The following is an 8,006-nucleotide window of genomic DNA, read 5'->3' as shown; positions in this document are numbered from 1 at the left end:
AGTCAAACTCTCTCTCTTAGCAGGTGACATGATACTTTATATGGAAAACCCAAAAGACTCCACCCCCAAACTACTAGAACTCATACAGCAATTCAGTAATATGGCAGGATACAAAGTCAGTGTACAGAAATCAGTTGCTTTCTTATACGCTAACAATGAAAATACAGAAAGGGAAGCTAGAGAATCGATTCCATTTACTATAGCACCAAGAACCATAAGTTACCTGGGAATAAACCTAACCAAAGAGGTAAAGGATCTGTACTCAAGGAACTACAGAACACTCATGAAAGAAATTGAAGAAAACACAAAAAGATGGAAGACCATTCCATGCTCATGATCAGAAGAATAAACATTGTTAAAATGTCTATACTGCATATATATATTCCATTGAAAGTCCTTATGCACATATTTTAAACAAGGACAATTTATATACTCCAGTAACAATATACACAATTGACGCAGGTTCACAAACACATCATGCACCAAACTTATATTTTCAATATTTATTTATTAATTCACCTAATGTGTTTTGGCCACCCACATGTGACAAGTATTTATTGTGGGGATTAGGAATTTATTAGTGAATAAAACAGAAGACTTCCTGCCCTGGAAGATATCTGGGAAGAAATTTGATTTTGTGACAACCATGTTCTTTTCACCATAAGTAAAGCTAAATTGTCCCCATCTCATTGATGCACACAATTATGAGCCTACAGTTTTGTGTGCGTGTGTGTGTGTGAAATATCTTGAAATATCCCAACTCAGGAGTTGGCTATTTTTTTAAATGACATTAAAATTTTTTCTCATTTCTATCTCAAAATATAATCAGAAAATCATATACATTATAAATTTATGTTGTCTTTTCAATTTTGAAATTCAAGGGACTTCAAAGACTATGAATCTGGCTGCCTATAAATGAAAAGTGAAGGTATTTATTATGTTGCATCGGCACATTTTGTCAATTGAGAGTGGTTTACTTATTTTTAGTCTATGAAAAGTTTTAAAAATAAAATTTAATGTGCCCTTTAAATATTCCTTGTTTTAAAGATACTCCATTTTAAAAAATGCTAAGAGAAGAATTGGATATCTGTGCTTGAGGTAAAAAATAGGGGCATGGAGATTGTTCTCCCGCTAAGGTCTTCCTTCTTCCCTCCCCCCTTTCTGTCAATGCCTGTCTGACCTTACTGCACATTCTTGCGCTCAGGAAGTGAATGTATACTTCCCCTTGGGAGGAGCCTCAGTCTTCCCACTCTAAGGACTACATGAATACTTTTTTTATGTCCTTCCTCCCAACTGAGTAGGCTCCTCCCTACCCCCTTAGGAAATAGGGAAGGGAGGCTCTGACTTTGTGCTTGTGTAAACATAACTGAGAGCTTTCCATGTCTCTTGCATCTTCATAAGTGATTTTTTTGTATTATGCTAGGACAGTAGTTCTTTAAATAGAATATTCTCCCATGGACATCTCCCACAATGCTGAGAGTACACCTTGCAAAAGGTGAGTCTAGAATATAGGGTGCCTCCTCAGCATTGCCTAAAGGCTGAAGTTAGGGCTCTCTGGAATACTGAAAAAAAATTTATAGCAGTTCATTAGAGTAAGGAATCATGAAAACAGTGTGCTGCCATTGCCCGTGGAGAAGGCAGAGTTACCAAGTGAATGCAGACTGAGGCTCTGAAGAAGAAGCTGCCTACAAGGGCTCTCATTTATTCTAGAGAAACCCACTTGCCTATTTTGAACCATTTTTCTTTAGAGCATATGTCTCACTGTGCAACCAAAAGGGTGTTTATATCCTAGTCACTTAGCAAAAATTCTGTCATTGCCTCAGAGAAATCCATTTTAAGCCTGAAGCATGGAGTTGGGAAATAGATGGGCTTTGGTCGCCTGAAGAAATGACCCTGGTGTAAATTTAGATGGTTACTTCTTCTTTTGTTTCTTTTGTTCCCCATAATATTGTTGCCAGATGGGGCTACATTTTTTTTTTTTTTTAACTAGAAGATAAGTAGAGTCCTAAATCAGTTTGGTTATTCCTACTCCTTTGAAATGAGAACATTGTAGGCGCCTGGGTGGCTCAGTGGGTTAAGCCGCTGCCTTCTGCTCAGGTCATGATCTCAGGGTCCTGGGATCGAGTCCCACATGGGGCTCTCTGCTCAGCAGGGAACCTGCTTCCTCCTCTCTCTCTGCCTGCCTCTCTGCCTACTTGTGATCTCTCTCTGTCAAATAAATAAATAAAAAATCTTTAAAAAAAAAAAAAAAGAAATGAGAACATTGTTTCTATTCAATGAGATGAGAAAAATTAGGAACTTTTCATGATATTTCCATTGGCCACTGAATAATTTCAATTGAAACATATTTCCTTATGTACTTGAGGCAGTTTCCAAACAATTGCTCCTGAAAAGTCTATTTGATACTCAATAGGAAGAAACCAGGTGCAAAATTATATTTACAGGATGCATTTTTAGAAGATGTATTTATAGAAGATGACCAGTAGAGTATATATCAGCATGTTGATTGATTATTATCTTTGGTTGAGATAACAATTATTTTTACCTTCTTTACAGTTTTGGTGTTTTCCCATTCTCGAACTTATTTTGATGCAGTTTTCTTAAATGCCTAGAAGGGAATTTCCTTTAACAGTATTAAAATAGACATAAGGTGCATTGGTCTCATCAGGACATTAACCCTCTTCCTTAAACTTGCAAATTACACGTGAGAATGCCTGCAGGAATGCCTCTGGGACTATGATTTGCATTTATCAACAAATCATTTATAATTAGAAGTAGAAGTCTTTTCTTTCCAAAACATATCTCTTTCAAGAGTAGTTCTCTTTGGAGAAGAATGTGTGACATCTTAGAAGCTAGGATATCCTTTATTATGTGCATTGCTATAGTCAAAGCATTGTTTTGGAGGGTGGGCTCAAGGTTACAAGTTTAAGAAAAACATCAGGTTAATCCCATTAGGAAAATCACTCTATTCATAGATCTTTGACTGTTGAAAAGACCATTAGGAACCTATACTGGTTTGTATAGTTGGATAGAATTAAGCAGTATATTTGACAATTGGCATTACAAAACAATAGCCTGCATTTACACAGTGTTCTCTATTTAAAAACCAACAAACCTTTCACAGAGAAACATATATTCACCTCATATAAGGCTTTTAGGTAGTTATATCCAATTTTTGGATGTCAAAATGTAGCCTGGCAGAATTAAACTGATCTGCCCAAGGTGGCAGAGGTGGGTTATTTTCTGTTCCCTGGCTCCAAAATCCTGTCCACTTTGTCCTGCAATGTTGCCCCTCCAGCAAGGCACTCCTGCTGACTGCAGTGATGTGGGGGAGTGTTTCTAGATAGGAGTTAGCTCTCACTGACTTTAAATATGAAATCTTTTTTTTTTTTTCTATGGAGGAATGAGGTTTAGTTTTTACGATGATAAACCTTTCTCCCTTGTTGCTTCTTTCTCTTCTTGGGTTCCTAAATAGTGTTCCATATATATTACTGCCAGAAACAGATTATTGGCATTCCTGTTATGTTTTTCCATACCTGTTAATCATTTCTACAGCTGTTCACATGACAACAATTATAGTTCCACTTTTAAAAAAAAATGTTACAAAGATGCACAGAGAAAAGAGGAAAGCAAAGGAATAAACTACAAGCAATTATGTAAGTGATACTTTTGTGATCTGACATTTTGGGAAATGTTACTGGTACTGCAACTATCTTTTATTATTTAGGTTTTAACCTTTTAGTGGATGAAAGTAACACTGACATGCCTCAGTCTTGGTCACAGCTTAACAATAAGGCATTGTTTTTCTAATGTTCACACCATCCGAATTTCTTTCTTTCTTTTTTTTTTTTTTAAAGATTTTATTTATTTGAGAGAGAGAAGGAGCATGAGCAGGGGGGTGGGCAGTGGGAGAAGGAGAAGCAGGCTCCCTACTCAGCAAGGAGCCTGATGCAGGACTCAATCCCAGGATTCTGTGATCCTGACCTGAGCCGAAGGCAGACGCTTGAAAGACTGAACCCACCCAGGCCCCCTGTACCATCCAAATTTCTTAATCCCAGGAAGAATGCTTACTCTGTGCCAGGTTGCATGATGACACCTACACATAAATATACAATTTACCAATATTTTTTTTACAAAACTGGTATTGACTTTACTGAGAAGTAAATTGACACCGTGCCAGGTGAGCCAATGGATTTAAACGTGTAAATTGTACTCACTGCTCTTACCAATTGGGGATTTAACTGCATTTGATGACCTAGTGAGTTTATTTGTGGATCAATTTATATTACCTTGTCATTTCAAAGATTAAAGTTTCAAATTTTAAAAATCTCATTGAGATACGAATGTTTCTTTCTCATTGCTTAACAAGAATTCCTTTACTCTCTTGCCCCCTTCTCCTCCCCACCTTTGCACCCACCAGTGTTCCTTTTACATTTGCAAGCTGATTGGCTTGACATGTCTATGACACTACTCAGAAAGCCTCATCTTATAAATACCAAGCTCATTTTCCTACAGGTTTCGAACAAGATAGAATATGACCTTTCTTCATGTGGTGTATTCAGATGAGTGATTTTGGAAAGTGTCTTGTGATCATTGTATTACACAGACATGGAAGTCCCTCAGAGATCACATTTTGGGGTAGAAACACCCAGACATCTAAACTTTGAACGTTCTGAATTTATTAAAATTTAAAACTTGGTTAATAATTAATATGAGATGCGTAAGATTTTGCTTAAGGTGTGTTTTTGTTTTACTCTTGTTTTGCTTCCTAAAAATGCGTCTGCCTTATCTTCATATTATGTGAGGACCTAAGCATGATAGAATGTGCCTGGGAGTAAAGCAGAAATGAGCATACTTGTACAAAAGAAAAAAAAAAGTGTGTACATATTTAGTTTATGCATTTTATAAATTCTTAGTGTATAATTCTTAATATGAATTTGGCTATCAAATTACATTTTCTTTTGTTAACCAACTCTGTAAATTAAAAATGTACTCGGGCATTTATTTAACAAAGTAGGAGGAAAGAGAATGGCAGCAGTTTAAACCAGAATGTTTAAAGCAGAATGATCTGATAAGGAAAAATACCTAAAACGGTGTCCTATCTCTTCTATTTATTGGTTCTCCCCAAAGTCCAGTTGCCCTTAGAAGTCTTTTCCAACAGGTACCATGTTATAGTGAACCATGGTTTTATGAAAAATGACACACCTATTCTATAAATCAATATACCAATTTTAGGGGCGCCTGGGTGGCTCAGTCATTGTGTCTGCCTTGGGCCCAGCTCATGATCCCAGGGTCCTGGGATTGAGCCCCGCACTGGGCTCCCTGTTCTACAGGGGGGGTCTGCTTTTCCCTCTCCCTCTCCCCCTGCTTGTGTTCCCTTTCTCGCTGTCTCTCTCTCTGTGTCAAATAAATAAAATCATATATATATGTATGTATACATATATAGATATGTCCTTTTACAAAACTGGTATTGACTTTACTGAGAAGTAAATTGACACCATGCCAGGTGAGCCAATGGACTTAAATGTGTAAATTGTACTCACTGCTCTTACCAATTGGGGATTTAACTGCATTTGATGACCTAGTGAGTTTATTTGTGGATCAATTTATATTACCTTGTCATTTCAAAGATTAAAGTTTCAAATTTTAAAAATCTCACTGAGATACGAATGTTTCTTTCTCATTGCTTAACAAGAATTCCTTTACTCTCTTGCCCCCTTCCTATCCCCACCTTTGCACCCACCAGTGTTATATATATATGTGTATATATATATACACACACACACACCAATTTATATTGGTATATAAGAGCCTAAAATTGGTGTGTGTGTGTGTATGTGTGTATATATATATATATATACTCATATATAAGAGGCTAAAATTGGTGTGTATATATATATATGGGTATACATATACATACACCAATTTTAGCCTCTTCACAAAATACAAAGGAGACTTTACCAACCAGAAGAATCTAGAACGTGGTAATTCAAATACCATTCAAAACAAATAATCTGATAACTAGAACTAAATGCTAGGCCTTATGACAGCTAGTTGAGCAACTAAACAAGTGTCAATTGCAGGGTACGCCCACGGTGTCCAGAGCAAAGAGAAGCATACCACACTTACATATTCAAGTCAGTTACCTCCTTGTGCTCTGATTTTCACCCTCTGGACTCAGGACTTGCAACAATGGTTTATCCTCAGCACCTTAAACATCCTTGTCATACTGTCTATTTTACATATTGCTTTTAGCAGCTACTATAAGTACCAAGTACCAGGCTAAATTCTCTACATGCCATGTTTTAATCTATCACTGGAATAATCTTAACAATTATTTTTTAAGTCTCATTTTGCAGATGAGGAAACCGCAGGTAAATAGATTGCCCAAAGCCTCCCAGGGCCCTGCTGGAATGTGCGGTTTCCACCTGACTAGCCAGACTCCCGAGGTGTTGGTCCTAACCATTATGCAGCCCATCTCCTCCAGACATGCATCCCATGGGCCTCATCACCAATATGCAGTATGGGCAGAATTATTATTATTTTACAGATGGCAAAACTGAAGTCCAGAGATTTCTAGTGACCTATCCCAAATGACAGGGTAATGAACAGTGGCACTGGTCTATAAACTCTGTACCAGATGGTCGTCTTTCCTTCAACAGTGCAGCTCCTCAGGTTTCTTCTGACCCCTGGCGAGGGTGTGTTCTATATATTGGTCTTTCTAGTTTGGATGGAAACATTTTGTGGTCTTTGTATCCCTCTGAATTGCACCCTACTGCAGCAGGGATGGCGGACCTCTACACATGGCATCTGTTTGTCCCCACCCCGCCCCCCCAGAGTTGGAACAGGTAGTGCTGGCCGGATGTAACAGGGGTGCTTTGTCTTGGTCGCCACTACCTTCCCCCTGCTCTGGCTTTTATTCGACAGGGATGTTTCTTCTCCTTTTTGTTCATTAGTATCCTTCTGCTCATCAGCATCTCCCCACCATAAAAATAGAAAAGAAACTCTGAGTCATTTACACTTTAGCATGAATGTGCTTTCGTGACTTCATCAAGCTGCTTGTGCCAAAATTTTAACTGCAGAATGAAAGTCTCTGGACTGTCCTGGTTTCCTCCCTGAGAAGAATCAGCTGGGAGTTGGTCTAGATGTCGGGACCACCGGAGACCTATTACCCGAAGACACATGGACTGCATACTTGTTGCAGATCAGCACCTGAGAAGCTCCTGCTTTCACATGCGCTCTCTCTCTTTCTCTCTTTCTTCCCATCTCTGCTGAGCCAGGTGGACTCTTGCCCTTACCCCCTTCCAACTTGTCAAGAACCCCGAGAGCATTCTCCATCCTGTTAATAATCACACATTCTTTCATCTTCCTGGATCCCATGACATGAGAAGAGCTGCTCTCAGGAGAAGCACAGACTTATGGCACAGCTCTTTAGCAGATGGCTGTGTCCAGAAAGGATAGGTGAGAGAGAGAGAGAGAGAGTGTGTATGTGTGTGTGTGTGTGTGTAGAGTAGGAAAGCCATTAGAGAACGGCAATGTATCCGACTTGCAGCCCCAAAGTAAGACAGAATACTATCTGGGGGACAGAAGCAAACCTGGAGAAAAGGATTCGGGCACAAGGGACATATATGCAAGCTGACTCCATGAGGCACTGGTGAGAGAGTGGAGAAGTGAAACAAGGGAAAGAAAACTGTCAGAGGGGCCATTCATAAGTCACTTAGCACTGTGGACAGCCCATTGCCACCTCTGGGAGCACCTCAGCAGGACTGCCCCATGCCCTGAGGGCTAAGGAGTAACGATCTTAACCACAAATTCCCTTTCATCACTGGTGAGAGCCTCAAGATGAGGGTTGTTATATGCCAACAAGTCCAGTGTACCCCTTCAGGTCACAGAGGTTTTCTTTAGTTTCTTTGTTTCATAAAGGCAGAGATCCTGCCATTAGAGTGGGAATACATTGAGGTGTCGCTGTGGGCAGAGCACGCATATGCTTCAGAAGGTGGTAGAGG

The sequence above is a fragment of the Mustela nivalis genome (genome assembly GCF_964662115.1).
Source record: "Mustela nivalis genome assembly, chromosome: 18".
NCBI classification, from domain to species: domain Eukaryota; kingdom Metazoa; phylum Chordata; class Mammalia; order Carnivora; family Mustelidae; genus Mustela; species Mustela nivalis.
This window is presented reverse-complemented; position numbering follows the sequence as displayed.